The 22,072-nt window shown below is 38.3% G+C and overlaps 1 protein-coding gene across 1 annotated transcript in view; it reads left to right on the forward strand.

Annotated features, from left to right (window-relative positions):
• The window catches only part of ARFGEF2 (ADP ribosylation factor guanine nucleotide exchange factor 2), a 61,536-nt gene that overhangs the window by 1,091 nt on the left and 38,373 nt on the right, over positions 1 to 22,072 (forward strand). The window lies entirely within an intron of this gene.

The raw sequence follows: 22,072 nt of genomic DNA on the forward strand, positions 1-22,072 counted from the left end.
CTATCAATATTTTTTCAAGTGAGCACTTCAAAAGCAAACAAAAAAAATGCTACTACTTTGTAAAACAGTCAGGGAGTCAATTATCAGGAGAGTGACATATCAATTACCATGAAATTCACCATCTTTCATGAAGATGTAATTAATTTACATGTGCTTGTAAGTTGTTTGGTGCTGTTATGTTTGTACATTGTCTACCACAGTAACACCAAGGTGTTAAGGTCTCTACATGGTATTACAATACCAAAAAAATAATTATCAACTATGTGTTTGTCTCTGTACTGATTGTGTTCCCTGTTGTAGGAGAAAATATTTTTCACTATCAGCCTTGTGAAGGCCATGCTGAAGGTTCTGGGAAGGCTGCTGTAGAATAAGATTTAGAAATCCAGAGTGATTGTGGAATTTGTTAATTTAAACTGAGATTATACTCTTTAGCAAGGAAGATCCAGTAATGTACCTACCTGCCTCTTCCCCACTGTTTTTTTTTTTCCTTCTTCTTCTCCTTTAACCATTGTCATTCCATTCTGAAAGGCTTATCTGTCTATTAGTCTTCCTAAAAGCGTATTTGAAGTTTGCTGGAGTTAACAAGTGTTCTTTCTGCTAACATTAGGAAATTTTGCATCCAATCCCCATTTTTGGCTTAACAAAGAATAGCCACTCATGCTTAGTTTCAAAGTGGCTTGATGACAAAGGCAGATGTTCAGTGCATTACACATTCTGCATTGTATATGTGTACACGTATATGTGATTTATATGAATCGATCCCATTAATTAATTTATTTATTTATCGTGGTGCTAAATAAACTCCAGCCTCACATGCTTTGAGTTTTGAAGATGTTTATACTGCTTTTCAGTAGAATTTGGTACACCACACTTTCACACGTTATTGAGCCTTTCTGTGGTGAACAGTATCTGGATGACAGAGTCTAGGGTACAGTGTACATCTAGGGGATATATGAACATTACTTTCCTGTATGGATCTCCACTGGGTCTTTTTGTGTGTGTTCTTATTGTTGTGTTAAAAGAGCTGCTGGATTATAGACTCCTGTATGCTGCTGTACAAGTTGGTTGTACGGACCTCTTGGTGAAAATGGGTCTCAAACAGTCCACGTATGGCAAGCTAACTTTAAGAGAAGCTTAAAGCTAGAAGTGAGCTTTGTGTGGAACTGTGTATGAGCGGGTATGGACTGCATAAAGGCAGGCATCACAGAGCCTTAGCTCACATGATCGCAGTTATACTGTTTCCAGATCTGTTACATGATGTCTGTCTGCAGGGCACCCTAAATTTACCAGCCCAGTTCAGCATTAACTCAGCCACAGCCCATTTCACTGAGCAGTATAGAAATATCAAAGGTGTACATGTGAAATCCACAGGTCAGAAGAAGTTTTGTTCCCCCAAACAATTTTGGCACTCAGGTGCTGTATATGACCTACCTGGCTTAAGGTAGCATGAGGATTTCCTGAGCCTAGAGGTTGTACCTGGACCATTGCTTTTAATAGTCGCTCGTGGACCTATTTCACAAGGAGTTCTCCTAAAGCCTTTCACACACATTTAAACTGTTGGCTTTTCCAGGATTCTTTAGTTGGCGATTTCCAGGATTCAATTGCTTCCACATTTCATGATGTGTTCTATAAAAAATAATTAAAAAATCCCTTTTGCTTCAGACCTGGCAATTTACGTGTACGCCTTAACTTTAATATTGTGAGAAATAGAGCTTAATCACTGTCCCTGCTCCTTCTACTGTCCATTTAAGATTTTGTAGACCTTTAGGATATTCGCCTTCAGTGGTTTCTACATCAAGTTAAAATACCCTGTTCTGTTAGTCTCTCATCATATGGAAGCCATTTCATGTGTTTGATCACCTTTACTGCCCTCCTCTGTACTTATAGTAGTCCTACTATATTCTTTTAGAGGTGGTAGTAGTGGATTTCTGCAATGCTTTAAAGATGTGTGTGCACCAGGGATTTGTTCGGTGGTACCATGATGTTCAGCATATTGTTTCTATATAGGTTCTAAAATGCTGCTTGCTTTTATGGCTGCTGCTGAGCAGGGAACAAGCCCTGACTCCAGGCACTGTTTACTGAATGGTCGTAGCTAATTTAAAACCTGTCATTGTATCTGTAGATACGCAGAGTAATTCTAGAAACTTCAGTCAAAATAATGTAGTGAATGGAGATTTCCACCAGTGTAATTGAAATCAGATCCTGGCCTGTGTATAGTGGATGTGAATCACCTTTCACCTACCCCTATATATTTCATTGCAGCTTACTGGTTTCACTAAAGCCACTGCTGATTTATTCTAGCTAAGAATTAATCCCTTTGATTTCTACAAATGATTTATCTTCAAGTAAGATATATAGACATAGTTTGCAGTGAGCTTTGCAGAAATAATTTCTCAGGTTCTCACTCTCCAGGAGCCTAAACTGCCAGTGGAGCATTTGCATTTCCTTTTTTACAATCAGCATAAAAGTAATTTTTGGAAGAAAAACGCTCAGGTAACTTGTCTGCAGAATGGCATAGGACGAATATAGAGAGGCTTAGAGTGAGCTTGGAGAACAAAGGAACTGAATTGCTAGGCAGGGCTGGGTGGAATTCTCTTTGATTAGAGGATAATATTGTACACATTCAGTCAAACTCTGAAAGCACTTAATTAGACTCACAGTGTGTGGCAGAAGAAGTTAAGTATTATTATGTCCATTTGAAAATGGAGTAACTGAGATATAGACAGCTGAAGTGGCTTGCCCAAGAACACAGTGTCAATATGTGCAAACCCAGAATGCAGGAGTTTGCAGTTCCTGTCTTTGACTTACAGAACACACTCAAGGGGGCCCCCACAATGTCACACGAGTTTCCAGTCAGCTATTTACATTTTAACCATGTTGTTGTTCAGGTCGCCTCAGTGTGTGACGAGACAGCAGTGCCTGAAGCCTGTGCTTCTCCTTAGAGTCCTCATGTACCTTATTATTTCATAACTGATATCCCAGAGAAAACCAAAGGTCAACAACTTAATGATAAAAAGGATTCGGGATTTGAGAAGAAGGAAGGATATACTTAAACTATCTCATAGAATCTATACAGAATTTTTGTATTATGTCCTATTTTGTAAAATGTTGTGTTACCATTACATTTAGCAGAGAGACAGCACAATGAGAACGGACAGTTGTTTCCATCATAAGGTCAGGTGACATGGACAAAATTTTTGGAACATATTCCTGGTATTGAACTCACTAGTTAATTGGAAATACAGCCTATTGCCTTTTCATTGGCATCAGTTAGCTTTGTGTCAAATCCTAAATGCATAGTGTTGAGAAGCATGTCTTATTTCAAACATGCTGTAATCAATGTAGAATTCTGTAATTCTATCATCAAGTCAAGAAACCCAATTTTTGAAGACATTCTGGAAGGGAGTTTTATTTGTCATTATTCACTTCTCTGATGCTCTTTTCTTTCCACTGTCTGATTCACCTCTTTTATCATATTTCCCCTCTTTGGCTCTTCCTCAATCATACCCACCTAGTTAAAACTAATCACGTACTAAAAAGTGCATAATGAGATTTTCATGATGCTCTTTCCTGACATAATTTTTGATTATGTAATTAAGGGTTCTTATTGGGCTCTTGAACCGAGAGAAGATTTTGGTTTAATTAATCAAAAGGTCTTGCTCAAATCAGGGTATTTTTAAGCAGTTTAGTTTTTAACTAATGTATAAAAAGCATTTTTATTTTTCCTGACTTACAGAATGTTATGTGATATGCTCTTTACCCTCTAAAGTCAGCAATATAGAAACATTGTCCTGACATCAAGCTTAGTTCTTCTTAGGTAAAGCACTAGAATTAGGAACCAGGAACAGAGGTGCGTCAAACTTCGTTGTGATTGAACTAGGATAATTTTTTGTATTTTACTAACTGGAAGTTTGCCAGATGATGAAATGGTCGGTTAAATTGGGGTTGTTCCACGTGAACTTTTTTCCTGTATGAAACCATGAAAATAAATTTGCTTTTTTTTTTTGTGTCAAATTAATATTCTTATGAAATTTGTTGTTTTGAGCAGTACTAAGAGAGGCTGCTGAACATTTTGCAGATAGTATTGCAAATAAGTATTTGCCCTGAGCTAACATAACCAAGTAAAAGGCACTTTTTGTATTTTATTCACTGTAAGTACATGAAGCAAAAAAAAAAATAATAGCATGAATGATGGTGCTTGTTTTTGTTTATGAATTGCTTCTTCCTAAACACATTTGTGTCTTGTTGTTATCAGCCACCGGCATATCCTACAGGAAAAGCCACCTACCTTTTGGACAGCACAACCAATGTGAATTTAAAAAAAAATGAAGAGGTGGAGACTAGACTTACGCAGCCACTTCTGAACTTGTATGGTTTTCATAATTAAAGGCAGGAAAAAAAGTCTCTCTCATGCAACAGAGATTTCGAGACAAAAGAAAAAATGTTTTATTAGATAAACAAAATACAAGCTATCCATCCGTTTATTCTTTTCTCCCATTCCAGTCTCTGCTTTTTCCCATGTGCCTCAGTGCTTTTGAAGATGCAGATCCTGATTTTGGGGGCTAGGGATTGCCAATAGCTCAGCAATCTGTCGTCCATGGCTTTCAGCTGCAACAAGTGCTTAAGATGCTTGTTGAGAATGAATGGATCATTCACATGTTTATGTTCAAATCACACATAAGTGATTGACTAAACTGGGGCCTATTTCCAGCGCTGGTGTAAGGGAAAGGAGCAAAACCTCATGTAATGTGGTGCTGCATCAGCTGCTGCTTTGATATTCGGTGCTTCAAGTGTATTTAAGCAGAGCTGTAATTTCTATTTTTTGTCTACACCTGCAATTTAGTGCAGTAATAATTATTTTTTTAAAATATGGAGTGATTTCAGTAATAAGCATTTGTGAAATAATTTTTGAACCCTTCACCACTAAATATTGAGAGCAAAGGAGGTCCGCACTTGATAAACCAAAGATCTTTGTCTAAGGGTGGACTCAACCAGTTAGATATCAGATTAGCACAAAATAGATAGCTTTGTCATAATACCTAAGTTTGCATTTGTGGTCTCCCTGGACTTCTTGTATTAATGGTAAAACTCCCTTTATAGTTATTGTAGTGCATGTATTTTATACCTACAGGGCTGAATTCATGTAATCAGGAAAAATTTACTCCTATATGCAGCTCAGGCTGTGGTTTCATTATTGGACGTAAGCCCATCTAAGTGTGGGCTACCCTTTTTCCCCCTTCTCCGTTGCTGCGTGTTTTCACCACCTCTTTTGTGACACTGTGGTGAACAGGATCAGGATCAGCTGATCCAGCTGAAAATTAACCGGAAGGCAAACAAACAAAAGCTCCTTTTTTCAGACAGATTTTTTCCCTGACTGGCTCAGTGTGCAACCCCTAAGAGCCACCGCTGGCATGAGAGGAGACCTAAGGTCTTGTGGTAAGGGCAAGGCTGAGGGAAGGATGGGACTGCCTCCTTTGGCAGCAACTCATATGCAGATCAGTTGAAAGCCATTTGTGAAACTATAGCCTTACACTGCTACATGCATCAGTGCTGGATGCAGTCCATGAAATTATAACTACTTCTATAAGGTCAGTGCATGGGCTGTGAGCTCACAGTGTAGGCATAGAAAGACATTCTGGGAAAACATCACCAAGCTCTAACAGAATACTAATTCACTACAGCAGACCCTTCGGAGAATGGGAATCAGACTTTTTTTTTTTTTTTTTTTGCCTTATTGATATTATCAAAAGGGGCTTTTTTTTCCACTTGCTGATTTTGTACAGAAACATTAAAAATAAGAGTAGCAATAAAAATGCCATTAAACTGACAGTATCACTCGTGAAATCACAAAACACTTTAATTTGAATTACAGTGTGGATGCTGTAACATCATACATAACAGGAAGCCAGTGACAGCAGATTAAAGTTAGGAGGAGGCCAATATGCTTTGCCACAGAAGATGAAACGATGTAAACACTAATGGCCCAGAACACAGCATGCAGAATGTCTTAGACTGAAGATGGAAGGGAACAGGGCAGATGTGTTTTTCTTGAAGCTTCTCTTAACAACCAAATTGCATTAACAATAGTAAAGATGTCAGTCAGTTTTGGCCCCTTTGCTTTCAGAAGTTCAGCACTTTCAAGAAATCTTCATTTTGGATAAAAATTTGGCCAATTAAGTCAAAAAGTAAAAAATCTGAAGCTTTTTTTTTTTTTTCAGAATGCCCAGCTGGAGTAGAAGTGAAAAAAATGCTCTTTCTTTTTCAGAACTGAAGAAAAATGTTGCCATGTAGACACATAGACACAGCTCTATGGAAAGGAAAAAAGGAAAAAAAATAGTTACTTTGAATTAAATGTACATAACATGCTTCAGAATACTTTTTTTTTTTTAAAAAAAAAAAAAAAAAAACTTAACCAAAGTGTAAGGTGTTTGTCTTTGGCATGTATGAGATTGAGATTTTATAGATCTTAGATGCACCCTGGTGTTGGGTGACTGTAAAACATAAATTCTAAACAGGATTTTCTTTCCTCTTCTGAGGATGTTGACTTGAACTAGATTATGCAGCCCTTTTTACACATTTACACCCACTGTTGATCTTCATAATGTCTTACTATGCGAATAGTTCCAAGCCATGAGAAAGACCTCCGCAATTCAGACTTTTCTGAAAGTCTTTGCAAAGTTCAGACAGCAGCCCCGAGCCCTGATAGTCCCTAGAGAAGGAGAAAAATGCCTCTTCTGCTTGCTTTCTCCCAGGCACGAGGAGACAGTGCCTCTTAAGTAGTGTGTAGACAGAGCTCTCTCTTCTGAATGGCTGGTACTTTGGGGATGACTTGCACTGGAGCTGTATTTCCATTCCTCAAGAACCAAAATCCTGGGGCAGAAGTCAGTTTTCTGTACGTGAAGTTTAGGCTTAGGCCAGATTCCTGTTTGGTATGCATCAGGTCACAGCAACAAACTAAGCTTGGGCAAGGTAATTACATAGACAGTCACACTGAATTCATTGACATTACCCATGTGCATAAGGGTGGCGAGGGCTGGCTTCAGTAAATCTGAGTCTCCGTATTTCATTTGAATGACCTGTGATATGTTAATTATTTTTCCATTCCACCAGCTGAACAAATTACAGACTGATTTTGGTTTCAAATTGAGCATGCTTCCTAATAACACCAGATCAGAAATTTACAGCTTCCCTCTTCTGTGTCAGTACAACATACTGCAGCTACAATTTTGCATAGGAAGTTTCCTTAAAATGGTAGCGGGGATCTAAGTAACAAAGTATAGGATAAAACTACAGCACTAAAATACTTTTTTTTTCTTTAAAAAAAGTCATAAGAGCCAACAAGATGATGAGACAGAGGTGTTCAAGAAGGATGAGCAGTGGAAAGGTTTGCAGTGACAACAACATGGAAAAATCATTTTGCACTTTATAAACTGAACCAGTCCAGGGGAAACAGAAAGAAATGGTCCCATTCTCCCAATTTCTCCCCACACACTTCCTTCAGTTTTCTCAGAAACAAAAGTGTTTCTTCTGTTCCATAGTATTTAGCCTCATAAAGTATTTGGGAAACACTGAAAGAATAAAGAAAATGAAGATTAGGTAAAGTAAGTGTGACTGGAGAGCTCACTAGAATTTCTGTTGTGTTGCTCATGTTAATTCTGGCCCAGAAAGCAGAAGATACAAGAGGTGAAACCAGAATAAAGCTCCTCTTATTAAAAATGAAGATTCTTCTAATGAATACCTAACAGCAAATAAAGAATTAATTACTATAGTAATGAGCAGAGAGAGGAAGCCTTTCCTGCTGGGAGGAAAGGAAACAAGTTTTCTTAAATCTGAATCAAGGAGCGAAGGAACTGTCTTGAACTGGGCTTATGAAAAACATGAAGAGTTCTGAATGCACATGAGTAAAATCTGTACTGTATGGTAAAAACCAGGGACATTTCTTGATGATTCTGTTAAGTTTCTTGCAAGAAATTATGCGATACAAAGATCAGCAGAAAGGTCAGAGAGAATGTCATTTAGCAGCTTAGTTCCTGATGCTACTAATAGCTCTCCTTGTGGCTGAATTCATCTCACTAGTAAGGAAAATCAGGGCTGTTATACAGATGTGTATTAGAGGAGCAATTGCTAAAATCCTGTGAGTCTGCAAACATTGTTAACTCCTTTCAGTGTAAGACATTCTGACAGACTTTTGTTGCATTATAACCAGGTTCTTCCTGATTCCTGCATAGTGTTGTTTCTTTCCTATTTACCGAATACGTTTCTGTCAACAATATCTGAACAGTTACATTATTATCTAAATGAAAATCAAAATAAAATGCAAAATAGGTTTTTTTGTGCACAAGATAGAACGTGTAACAAGTCAGTCCTATAGAATGTAGATACATGCAAATCTAACTAGTGCTTGCATGGCAAATAAAGTCTCATTATCACCTCTCAGACAGGAAAAAATTGCAAGTGAGTGATTATCCAGCCCTGGGTCTTCCACCTCTCTGACACTTCAGGGCTTGGGAGCTATTCAGTTTCATTTGCATCTTTCCACTCAATTAGACTTCTCACTCTGCAGTCAAAAACAGTGATTGGCAAAAATATTTTCCCCATCTGCTCTCTCACTGTCTGCTATATATATATTTAGTAAATACACTTTTTTTTAAAGACAAGTTGTTTCTAATGTTTCTCTATATTTTAGTAATTGTAAGCTTTTCTGAACTAGGCATGGTTTTAAATACTTGAAAAGGACAATAGTCTCAGATTTTCAAGCCTGAGTATGTTAAGCTTCTTAAAATGATTGTTTTTATGGCTGCTACACACCAGAAGCACACTAATGTCAGTCACAGGGAGCACTGAGTGCACAGTACAGGTAAAATAAGCCATGTTCATGAAGATAATCATATCTGGATAGACAAACACTTAAAATCTGATCTTCAGATTCTGTTGCACCTCTGGTTGTCTAAAGTGTCTAAAGTTGTCTGGTGTCTCTAGCTGTTTCTGTATTGCACATCTGAAGATACAGTTTACAGTACTGAGTCATGTGAGTCTCATATTGTACCTTGCAGGTAGCAGATGACTACTGATTTCACAAAGCAGCCCCTTTTGCCAGGACAACTAAAAAAAAAAAATTAAAAAACACACACACACACCAAAAAAACCTCTCTCTAATATGTTTTGTTATAGAAATGTGGGATTTTAACAAAATTATTCTGTGTGAGAAGTGTCTGCTTTCTTTGGACGTGTTGCTGTTCCTTTGAAATGCTGAAAACATGAAAAATGCAAATTTGGGAGTTTAGCCAATGTGTTAGTTTTACAGTTTTTTTTACAAGAAAGTTCTCCTGTGAAAGCGGCAGCTGAAAATCTGATGTGTCCTGTTGGCTTTACAAGGAAAGCAGAATTTAATTTCCATTGACTTAGAATTGTATAAATCTCACATATTCTATATATGACTATTATCCTTTGTAAATTAATCCAGGGTTAAATATCAAGGTAAAAGGTAAACTATCAGCACCACACAGTAATACCGATGTTAGTTTCATAGGTCTTTATTGCTGGAAGAGCATCATTGCATTAGTGAAGCACTATATGTGGACTAATTACAGAAAAAGCTGATCTAATTTGTCTGGCACAGCACTGTGTACATACAGCTATATTGCTCCTCCTGTCAAATGATCGTATTTTCTTATCATGACATTACCCGGTGCTGTTCAGATATTTTGTCAGAGTCCTTTCCTCAAATTACAGATCTGCCCTGGGTTGGAATGGGAGTTCAGTGTGAGGCGCGTGGCAGGAGGTTGGCCCGAAAGATGCAGAAGGTCTGAGATCTGGATTTGAAGGAAACTGTGGGCATAAGAGAGAGAGAATTGTATTTAAACCTCATGATGAAGTACCTTGCTAATACCACCTGAATTCTCATATAAATAACCACTCAATAATTTGTTTTATTAATCCTCCAGTTACCTCAATTGTACTGTTAGCAATAGGAGAACTCTTTACCAGACTGGATTTATTGATTTTAGGGCATGCAACGCTGGAAAAAAATGTAGAGAGCTGAGACAGTGAATCAAATGTTGAGTCCCTTGGGAGATCCACTAGTACATTACTGGACAGCAGAGAAAACAGCTAGAAGCCAAGCAGAATAAATAGAATCATTCCCTCTGGAAATGATTAAAAATGGGCAGCAGAAGGGGAAAGATCTGTAGGGAGTTTCTGCTAATGCTGGACTGGGAACTGAGCTACTGTACAGGCAGTGCTGTTTTCCCAAGAAATTTTCTGTCCATTCTGCATCTTTCTTAGGGTGAGGTTTCCTTCCTAACGTAAAATATATAGCAATATGCCAGTGGGGGAAGTGCTGTGAGGTTAGCCCTGTCAATCAGTGAGGAGCACCTGGCCCCTGGGCAGACATCCAGAGACGCTTCTTGCCAAGGAAGTAGCTTATACAAACTGTGAACTGTGTCCACCTGTTAGGCATTGTATGCACTTGATTTATGTCTTGTACTACAGACATATTTGCTACAACTAGCTCTTTACATCAGTTCAGTGGTAATTCTAGTAATTGGCACTGATTCACACATACATGCAAATACATGTATTCCTTGCCTATTTATCTGCCTTCTGCTCTGTTTGAAAGGCTTCCTTTCCTTGTATGCCTCTAACCATAAGAACACATCATCCAGTCATGTACGCAGCACAGTGCCATATTCAGTAGTAACGTTGAACTAGTCTGTGTTTCTTTTAAACTAGCCAAGGAACTCTAATTTTCCCTTCAGAAAATCAGCTAAGGTGGTCTTAAAATATTTTTAAAGCAGTTCTGAGAATGATGCCAAACGCATTATTCTTCACAGCAGTACGATGAGAGCACTGTTTGCCAAGTGTATCTAACTTGACATCAGGACTATGTGTCTTGGGAGATTAAGACATTATATTTAAATCACGGGCATGTGTCAGAAAGCCCAGGTGCATTTGGTGCTCAGGGGAAAGGAGCCCGCAGTGAGGCAGTGTTTGTATTTCATGTAGACTATTTCGTGGGTGTGTGATACATTGAGCAGTTAGAGACTTATCAGCAGGGCAAAAGGGATTCATTAATACAATGCAAAATCATCAACAAAAGCATCCCTAAACATGTAAAGGGCAGAGCTCTTAGTCTCTACCACTGTTATCACATTGGTGGCAATTCTTTCTTTGACAGGCCAACTCCACGGCTCCATTTTGACATTTTAGCTTTTAATTTTTGAGACTGTAAAACAGAGATACTGCATTCATGTGCATATTTTTGTATATCTATCATATTCGCAGTGCTCTTACTAGCAGATTAATTATCTGCTTGGTAGCTATTAAGTTTGAGAATGCATGTTATTTCTTCCCTTTTGGGGGTTCCTAAATATTTATTTGTGAAGAAGACTGATGTGCTGCTTTCCCTACTTGTTCTGAAGTTTGGTACATGTTAACTGTGGGAATCATAGCATTGTCCTATCTGTCCTGGTCATTTATAGAAGACATGTGTTTCCTGTTTTCTCATCAAAGTACGGAGATGTTTGTAGAATGGTGGAAAAAGAGTGTGTGATCACTTTTTTATGAAATCTCTGGATGAGATCATTCTAATTCAATCTTACTAGTCAGGGCTATTTTGAGTGACATTCTGGTTAGAAAAAAAAAAAGCAATTTCTATACTCAGTTTAACATATCCTGTCATGGATGATATGCCACTGCTGCTTCAGGAAAATAACCATGATCAGTGAGAGCATTTCTTTCATTTTTAAGTGGAAGCATAGATTTGGGAATTGCAGAGAAAATCTTCAAAACGTGAATCATTATGATCAGAAGGCTAGTAGAGAACATACCCATTTTAAATTCTGTAAAATCTTGTGCCTTTTAAGGTAATCTGATGTTTTGGGGATTTGTATTCTTGCCTCACAAATGCTTGGATTTCACACTACAAAGTTCACAAGGCTGCCAGGTTTGATCTCATCCTAGAAGAGTACCTTCTTCAGCTACTACGGTAATCTTACTGGGACTTGTTGACTCAACCTCACTTTAGCACAGAAAGCAAAAGCCTGGGACAAATTTAATATTTGTCTTTGTATATCATGCTAAAATTTGGTATATATTACAATATTAGAATAGGAAAGAAATTCTGATCCCATTTTCTGCTTTCTGTATCTTCAAATGAACCAACTTGCCATCATCTGACTGGAGCTGTGGGTTGTTCTGCACATAAATTACAGGTATGTGTCAGAGGAGGGGTCACACAAGAGACCTTATCTGTTCTTTGTTGCCTTCCTTAATCTAGAGTAAAGAACTCTGTGGACTCAACACATCAGTGTGGGGTTGTGGTAAACGGAAAACACACCCAAGCCACTAAGGGCTGAAATGGATAATCTTGTAGGTTGGGCATTTACCTATAGGGATGAGCCATAATCAGTCATCCAAGCCATGTTATCAACAATTTTTGAGGTTTCAGCTAAAATATAAGCCAGATGTAAACCATCCGAGCCAATAAAATTGTTTGGCACAAACCACTCTCACATTCTGCCTCATTCTGAACTCTCTCCATGGTTGAATAGCACTACAGAGTGCGTTCTGTTCCAGCTGAGCCTAGAAATGGTCATATTGGGCTGAGGCAAACTCGCATTACATGTCAGCGGCTTCTTATTGCCTCAAGAGCAGCTGTACTGCTAGCTGTAGTTCTCTTTCGCTAGCTGGATTGCTAGCAAAATATCAGAGACAAAATAAATTTGTGGGAACGCTTGTGAGATCCCCAGAAAACTTCTGCTTTCTCAGCTTCTGAATGCAAGCCGTAAAATTACAGGGGATTTCACTGCTTATGAAACCAGTGTGCACAATATTTTCTTGTAAATACGGATCTCTTTCTCCTCTGACCTTACAGTTTTGTGAGTAAGTAACACCATGACCTGACTTATGGCCTCTACACAGAGTTAATGCACCCATCGCTTCTGAAAGTCAGGTTACTCAAAGTCTTTCCCGTCAGACTGACCATACTGAAGTGCATAATGCAATAAAGTTTTTTGCCTCCAAATGCTTTGGTTGTGTTTTGGCTTTGTTTGAATTAGCTGGTGCAGAAAGGAATTAATACCTCTGTTTTGATTTTTTTTTAAATCTCTTTCTCCTCCTGCTTTCTATTATTTTTAGTAAAATGTTACTTAACCATATGCCTATATGAAACATATTTCTAAATTCCTAGGGCTGCATTTTAATATAACAAGCACATGAAGCCAGTGCAAGCATTTGAAATTTCCTTTAAAGATAACACGTAAAACACCATCAATACTTACTGATCTGAAAAAGGACAAAAGTTAAGTGTCTGTCTTTTACTATCAGATCAAATATCATTTTATCTAGGAATTGTTAAAACTTTAAGAAACAAGAAGATCTATCATACTGTATGCTAAGAATAAAGCAGTGCTTACCATGCAGGAGTTTATGCAATTTACTGTAAGAAAGCAGATGTATTACACAGGTTAAAGGATCACAATTTTTATTACATCTGTAATTAGAAGTAGAATCTGTTTTTGTTGTTGTTGTATATTTCTCTAGTGCCTGGTGTGGATTACAGAGTATTTTGGGTAAATAGTTACAACTTTTTATTTTTTCCAAGTCACAGTCTTTATACTGTTCTCCAAGCAAGAGATAGGCATTTGGTTCAGGTTTGACTGTCCCATGCCCTTTGGTTAGCAAATGTGTCACAAGTACCCAGGGACAGCAAATTTTGATGATTTACATGTGCCACCTCCATACCTGTGCATGAAAATCAGAAATACACCCTTTGGATAATCTTGTCTTTCTTCATACATACTGACATGAGTGTCACTGAAAACAACTCGGTTTTAAATTACTGGGTGGGTACAAGTCACTGATCAATACTGGAGTTAAAGGAAATGTCGATTGGAACAACAGGCCGTAGACAAAGTATATGCAGATTTAAGGCCTCGTAGCTTTCCCTCTGGCCTCATTTACTGCATTGCGGTTTCCATGTCATGTAATAGGGACAAGGTTGTGCTGCTGCTCATGTTGTCCCCTGTGATCAGTATCTGTTGACAGTGCCGTCCTAATTGCCCTGTGTGCAATATGGGAGGACATGTTCTTTGAGTATTTCGCTTTTCTCCTTCCAGAAGGCCCAAGACAGTTCAGGATTTTCCAATGGTTTAGGTCATTCCCTCTCTTGTCACTTTTCTTCACATATTTTTCTTCATTGTCCATGAGCACAGACATGCACAGGATGCCTTGCTTAGTCAAGAATGCAGACAACCTTCCCACCTGCCAAAGGGCATATAAGCACATTTACAAGGGGCCTTCATGCCTCTCAGTTTTGACAGGTTTTATGCTCATAATCCCCTGCAAGCTTTCTGTGTCCACCTCAGTGAGACCTGGGAATTCAGGTGACTGTGCTCAGTGTCTCAGCTAGTGGGTAGGAAAGTAGGCTATCTTAGCCAGATTGTGTTTCTATAGCAGGATGGGCAACTGAGCAAGCCCCACAAGGAGGGGGGAGACTGCTGTTCTACATGCTGACCTCCGTGCTTGTCCTTGACTAGATGGCAAATTGAGCCATCTGGTTTTTAATAGCATAAAGTAGATGAGGGAGGGTTTTCTGGGACATACACCTGCCTTTAGCTCAGGAAGGAGGTGTGGGTAGTATACGAAACTATGCATAGTAGCAGAAAAATGGTAGCAATCAGCATCTAGGGGACCCTCAGTGACCCTTGATTCAGCCTCTGATTTTGCATGTATAAAAATTAACGCATCTTGTCTTGTTGCCTTCTCATTTATATAGCACTGTCAACAAAATAATTGAACAGTTGAAAAATTCCAAGAGGACAGGGGTGTTTAAAATATCTGAAACCATGGTGGGAAGTGGGCTTGTAGCTCAAACAGACTGTAAATGTTTCAACTGAATTGCCAGATTATTCTGAAACAGTAGTCATATAAATAGTTACAGAACGTCATTAGAAACATTTAAAATACAACCCAGCACATTAGCATGACCAATATATTAGTCATATGTGATTTAGCTATGAAAGGTGGCTTTGCTTGTGACATCAGTGGAATATTGCTTTTGTTACATCTTGGGTTTAGCAAGTATTTTACAGCTTGAATGACAATTCAATTGTGAGGAAGTGACAGAAAGTAGATATTCTGCTTATAGATCTTAAAAAATATTAATGACTACTGTGTAGATTAACGCCATAAAAAGCTCTTTGAAAAGGAGAAGCTAGAGGGAAGAGAAAGATAATATGAAGTAAACTCTTTAAGACTGTGAGAGAACCAGATCTACTTCTGAATTAAATATTAAGTTGTAGAACTAAAACGAGCTAAATGGTAGCTATGAATTCAGACATCTATGGATTGGGAGGAACTAGGAACAAATGTAATGGAGGCAAATAAAAGCAAAATCTTCAGGTCTCTGTTTAGCCTAATGGGCTAACTCTGTCATGTGTCCGTCTACTCACTTGTGTGGAAGGGGTATTGGTCACAGAGGAGTACTCATGACCTTCCTCTCTTCTACAAGCTTCTGGACATCTGATCCAAGTCAGACAGCAGCACATGGTCTTTTGTTATGATCTCTAGGATGATAACCTCTTTCCACCTCTAGAACCGAAGATTTCATCATGTTAACATGTGTAACTAAAGCCCTTATTTGCACTTTAGAGGTCAAAGAATGGCGGGTTTGGTTTTGTTTTGTTTTGCTGTGCGACACTTCTCAGCAGTAGTGCTGGCAAACTCAAGTTTATTCCCTTTATGGAACTAGACCTTTGGCGCCCTCAAGTGAAGAAAACTAGTTTGAACAAGTGGTAAAATCGGAAAAGGAAAAACCAGCCTAACAAGAACATGACGGTATGATTGGAAACTGTGCATCTTACTCAGCGTGGGCATCTAGCTCTCTTACTTTTTTTTCAAGTTATAAGCCTAGTGCAGACATGCTCTCAGCTATGAACAATATCACAAGTGCTATATCTAACATCAGGATAAATTCAAATAATATTTATTACCACCTAAATAACAGGTTTGATTTTTGAAGAGGCAGTTAGTTGCAACATTACACCAACATCAGCAGGAGCAATGAGCAAAGTTAGTAAGTCAGAGGGAAGGGTTTACCCAGGGCTGCTGCCTGTTTTTTCCTCCCACAGGCTGCTCCCAAGTAGATGCGGTTTTAGGCGGCCTCTCATTTTTTTCTATTTGTCTTTTGCAGGTTTGGGATCTTGATTTTCACTCCACATATTGATTCCATAACATTTTATTTTTTTTCCCTATGGTGTATGAAGAATTGGGATTTATAAGCGAAGCATAATTTTCATGATGATACACTGGTGAGGGGAAGGAACATAAATATTCTGTCTATGGATCATTTTCTATCTCAAACTTACCATGATTGTCTCCATCTGACAACTGGTGTTTGAAATTCAAGCTGTTCATGTTAGATGGTTATGTAAATTACCCAGAAACGTTTCTGTTCCCTAGCTGGATGGGTAGATTGCACACAGCAGAAGTGGTTTGAAAACCCATAAGGGCAGTTCAGGCAAAAATAGCAAATAAAAAAGATGTAAAATGTTTCAGAAAATGTGAAAGTGTTCCCTTTTTTCACTGTGCAATCATTGCAGACCCTAGAGAATTAGGCCATGCTGTGGATTGTTGGCTTGTCACAATGTTGGATGGAACGTACTCTCAATTCATACTCCGTGGTTCATTGCAGTTTTGCAGTGTTGCTTGCAAAGGTGCAGCCAGATCCTTCTCTGTCCCACTGACTTGCCTCTCTTGAAACCTTCTAGTCATGAAGCTGTAGGGATACTTTCTGTGAGCTGTGTAAAGCCACTTTTTCTCCAGTAAAATGTATACTATTACCAGTATGAATATTGATAAAGAATCTATGTGGACTCTGATGAGCAGCCACAAGACTGGCTGTGGCCTCCCATTTATATGGCTGCCTTACAAAGCCTGATCATAGATTATTTACAGACACATTACACTTAGTCTGCCCGAGCATATGGGGTGACTGTGTAAGCTGCACCATATCCTCCGGTTGAGTTTGGGATCAGTTCTGCTGACTTGCTTGAACTGTTTTGAAAGAAGACATGTAGTGGCCCATAAAACACAAATTAGAGATACCCATGGATTCCACTTAGGCAAAGTAAAACTATCTAGATATGTGAGCAAGGACTAATTTCTTTAGCAGTAGGTGATGCTCCAAACAGGCAGGGGTAAGCTGAAAGATCTAAGCCTTTTGAAGGCCAATGTTAAATGCGGACAGCATTTTTTATTCAGTAACAGCCTGGCTGTGGGTTCATAGCCTTACATTTCTGGCATTCCAACCAGGTCCAACCCAAAACTGACCCATCTTTCTGCAGCTGTTGTCCTTATATAAATTAGCATGGAAAATGCTCTGTGGGAATAACTTGTCTCCAGTTGTAAGTGCCCCAAGTATTACCCAGTCAGAGCAGAGATCACCTCAGGGAACACCTCAGAATAATATCCAGTTATCCAGTGTAATCTTTTTGGCATGGAAGTAATGGGAAAAGGTAACAATATCATGTAAAAGCTGCATCCACCAGCTTGAATTCTGATTTTTAAAGGAACTATTCTCCACCTCTTCCACATTTTTTCTTGTATAATCAAGCAGTCTTCGATCAAATCAACTCATTGGTCTGGTACAAATGATTCAAGGATCCTTGGCCTCTATATCCAGTTGCATGCTCTCTCCTCATTACCAACAAGCAAGGAACATGCCTGTATGTTAAATATACTCAAATTTCTATGAAAGAGAAAGAAAAGAACAAAGAGGAAGAGAGTTCTATTTCAAGAAAACAGAAATGAGAGTGGTTCTGGGTTGTGGGTGGGAAATCCTAGCACATGATCCTTGTCATGTGTGCACAGTGGCAGAAATATAATAGCCCAAACAAGTGAGAGACAGGTCAGTAATAAAACAGGAAAGCATAATTAACAGCCCTGATATTCTCTGTCATGGACCCCAACCTAGGCAGAATATCATCATGAGGGTGAATGCCTTGCTATATGGCATAAATAAATACCAGTATTTCTGAGTTGTTTTTATTGTGACTGAGGAAAGGCCTCTGCTGGAGAGTTATATTGTCTTCTCAATTTTGTAAACTACGGAATGGCTGAAAGGATTTAATCAGTTTTTGAACACTGCTACAGAAAACATTTCCATTCTTCACATTTCCTGTTTTATTATATTTGTAAGAATAAGCTATAGATTTTTACCACATATGCTGTTTTGGGGAGTAAACAGCAGTAACAAGTTTTCTTAGGGCATCAAAAGTCAAACAAAGGCAAACTGGTGAGAAGTGGAACAGACTGAAGAGAAGTCAAGCAGAAAGAATGCATCCCATAAACACACTGTATGCAACATGCAGGATCTTTTGTACTCTTCTCCTGAGGCAAATTCAAAGTATTTTCTAGGGACAAAAGGACATTTATAATTTCTAAGCCTGTTTCTAGAAAAGAAATTTGCAAACCTGTTCGAGATACCTAAATTTTCTATATGGTGATATTTACGGCACGTGGTATCTAGTGGGGAGTGACATACATCATTTTTTTTCCAGATTATCCTGCATGTGTGAAACTGTTTCCTGAAAGATGTTCCATTTGGCATGGATAACTGACTGTCTCTTTTGGTTTAAAATAATGATGATGTTGATGCCATGCATAATAGCAATTGCTAAAAGGATGTGAGTCACCAAACTAATCATGGTTTGCTGACTTGTAACAGTAGCAACCCAAACTTAGGACTAAACTCAGCTGTCCCGTATAAGTTCACATCTAACTTTAGCCCTAACATAAACTGTATGGAAAACTTTAAGCAAAAAGTCTGTCTTCATCATCTAGCTCCTGAACTAAATGCAGTTTCCTAGACACTATAGAGTTCATCTTACTGATATTCAAAATAAGCTCCATCCTCCTTGCTGATAGCTCTAAGCAAGCAGTTCTTCATCTCCCAAAAACTAATACTATTTTTCCAAACATCTCTTATTTTACTCCAGTAAATGAAGGACTGATCTTGGCTCATCTTTGCTAGCAAATTTATTATCAAAGCCTAATTCTAGCCATAAGTTTAACCTGTTAACTCTCAGCTTGTGGTTTACAGCAGTCCAAAGCACAATTGTTCATCAGTGCCTGATGGCATCAACAGTAAATTTATCTTGTCTGCTTTTTGAACACCTTTCTGAACAATGGCTTGTATACTCAAGAACCCTACCCTAAAAATTAACCTCAGTCCTCACTTTGACTGTTGTGTTGATCCTAAGGAGGAAATCCATCTCCACTCCTCTCTAAAACGGAGCACAGTCTGCATTACCCCAACAGATTCTGTTGTAAACTTAATGTGACCACCCCATCAGACTCAGGCCTGAACTTAACTCACCTACCCTGGTAGAATCCAAACTCTAACACTAATTCTACCATGGCCATAATTTTAATGCTGAGAATAGATCGTTATTATCTCAAAAGATGAACACAATTGGCAAACTTGATGTTATGAGCGCTACTGTGAACCCAGAAACCTAATATAAACTCTAGCCTAACCTACAGAGTCACAACCCAAAGCCACAACCTACAGGATTCACAACCCAAAGCTCAGCCTGCTTCCTAACTCTGCACCTATTCTTGATTCTCCTGTCAACTTGAAGTAAGCAGTCACTTTCAGCCTTACATATCCATAGCCTCTGATGATGCAGTCACTTTCAGCCTTACATATCCATAGCCTCTGATGATGCCTCCCTGAATTCATGCAAATTAGTCCATGTAAAATAGGCCTAGCAACAGCTCCAGTGAGTTTCAATCCTAACAATTGAAAATTCTAATCCTACTCATAGCAGGAATTCTGTTGTAAATCATAAGGGGAAACGAAAGTTGTCTGAAAACTAAATAGGCTCCAACTCTCTCTCAGTATGAGCACGTGTTACTTAGTGCAGTCCCACAACCAACTTCCTTAACCTCAGTGAGTCTCAGACTTGAGCCTACCTATAACTCAAACCTTAAATAGTAGAGCCTCCCATTCACCAGCTTCATATTCTTCACGTGCCACTAACACTCAAAAAGCTCATTGTAGCTGAAACCTGGTATTCACTTCTGTCTCTTTTAAGTCCAAACCATAACCTCAGTTGTAATCATACACCTAGGAATTCAAATACTGCTGTAAGATTTGAAAGGCAAGTTTTTTGCTTGACATATAACTAAAAAAAGATTTCTGCAAAACTGCCTGCTCAATCTATTCCCTAAAATCAAGACCATATCCATTTTGCTTCTCCAGTGAAAACTAATCTTGTCCCACAATAAAGGTCCTAAAATCAGAACTGATAATTTGGCTGACAATACATGAAGAGCTTCTGCTGCTTAATTAGTTCTGCAAATGCTGCTGACAGTAATTACAGCCTTCTTTGTGTCAATAACTAAGTCAGCATCCCTCAAAAAAGATTGAGGGCCTTATTTGGCTTTTAGTTATGTCACTTCTGCATCACTGTAATTTCACTGATAACAGTAGAATTACCCTTGATTTAAACTAATATAAATGAAAGAAGAATCAGATGCATAGACAGCAATAACAAATGTGGGCAATTCTTGGGGGACTGCTTTTGGATCCTCTTTTCTTGGATTGTGAGCATATCTCAAAATTATGCATTTAAAAATGCTAGCATGTGGAGGTGTAATATATCAGTACAAGAAAACTATCTTGTTATTTTATATATTTAATATATTATTTATATATTTAATATATTATGTTGTTTATCTTGTTATTGCTAAACTGATAGCTTTTCAAGAGACAGGGCTTATTTGCATTACCATCGCTCCTTAGGATTACAAATTAATGGAGGCTATAATGTTCTCTGTCACTGTCCCCAATATGACAATTTTTCATCCAAGTCTGACTACTGGTTAACTTTCATCACCCAAATCTTCCTTTCTGACTTGTCCCTAACACAAGGCCATCATGTTCTCCGAGGCATATTCTACACTGAGACTGCAGATTTCAGCACTGAAATGAAGTGACTCTTGAGTCCAAGAACAATCAGTTTGTCTTTTGACTTCTCTCACAGTCAGTACTTGACTCTGTGACAGGTGATCCTGTTCTCACTTTTTTATGTGTACTATTTCTTCATCTCTCCCTTTCTATTAGAAAGACATTATTAGGGAGACTTATTAAACCTTTTCTTATTTTGGATGTGCTAAATTAAAGTAGCCAGAAGAAATTTGAAATTGTTCCTCTCTTTTTTTTTTTTTTTTTGTCAGTAATGAGGCTCTCAAGGTTCGTATTGAATTTTTTACCTTTCAGAACAGAGCAAATTAAATTAGATGTTGCCTGGTTGTTACGATAGTCAGTGGGATATCCTGTGGAGAGGATCTGAAAGCCTGCGGTATAGCAGAGCTACGATGGAGCCGAGAGTAGGAATTAAAGAAGGCAGCTGAGTCATGAGGTGCACAGCAAGACATCTTCCTAATTCCCTCCCAGTGACACACTGAATGAGTATAAACCTGAAAAGCATATTTTTCAGACTTTGCATTTTGGGAACGAGGTCTGAAAACTATAATTAAAACCCATAATGCTATCTGTATTTAGGTCTTTAATGCAAATGAATTCATCGACCTGGCATGTAAACTGTCTCAACCACTTGATGCCCAAGGTGATAAGCTCAGAAATGTAACACTTAAGTGATCACAGACATACAAAGATATACAAATACGGTTTAAAACTTTAAGACGTTTACAAGCCCAAAGGATATTACGACATATTTTATGGAACTAGATACTCCATACCAAATACTAGACCATGTAATGACTTAAAACTCTGCACCTTTACATCTGCAACATACTTTGAAAAATAAATAGCAAATATAGACAATGATTACACAGTTTATTCTATTTTAAAATAATACCATACTGAACCCTGATAGGAAAACGCCAGGAAAAATATGGTCTATCTCAGCATTCTGAAATTAGTTGCGTTTTTCAAATTTTTTATTGGAGTTAGTTGTTACTAAAGAAGCATAGGCTAGGTGGTTTCACTATATTGTGCAATGAAATTAATACACAGAGTATCAGCGTGCAGTATAAGGATGAA

This window comes from Cygnus olor, chromosome 16 (assembly GCF_009769625.2).
Source record: "Cygnus olor isolate bCygOlo1 chromosome 16, bCygOlo1.pri.v2, whole genome shotgun sequence".
NCBI classification, from domain to species: Eukaryota; Metazoa; Chordata; class Aves; order Anseriformes; family Anatidae; genus Cygnus; species Cygnus olor.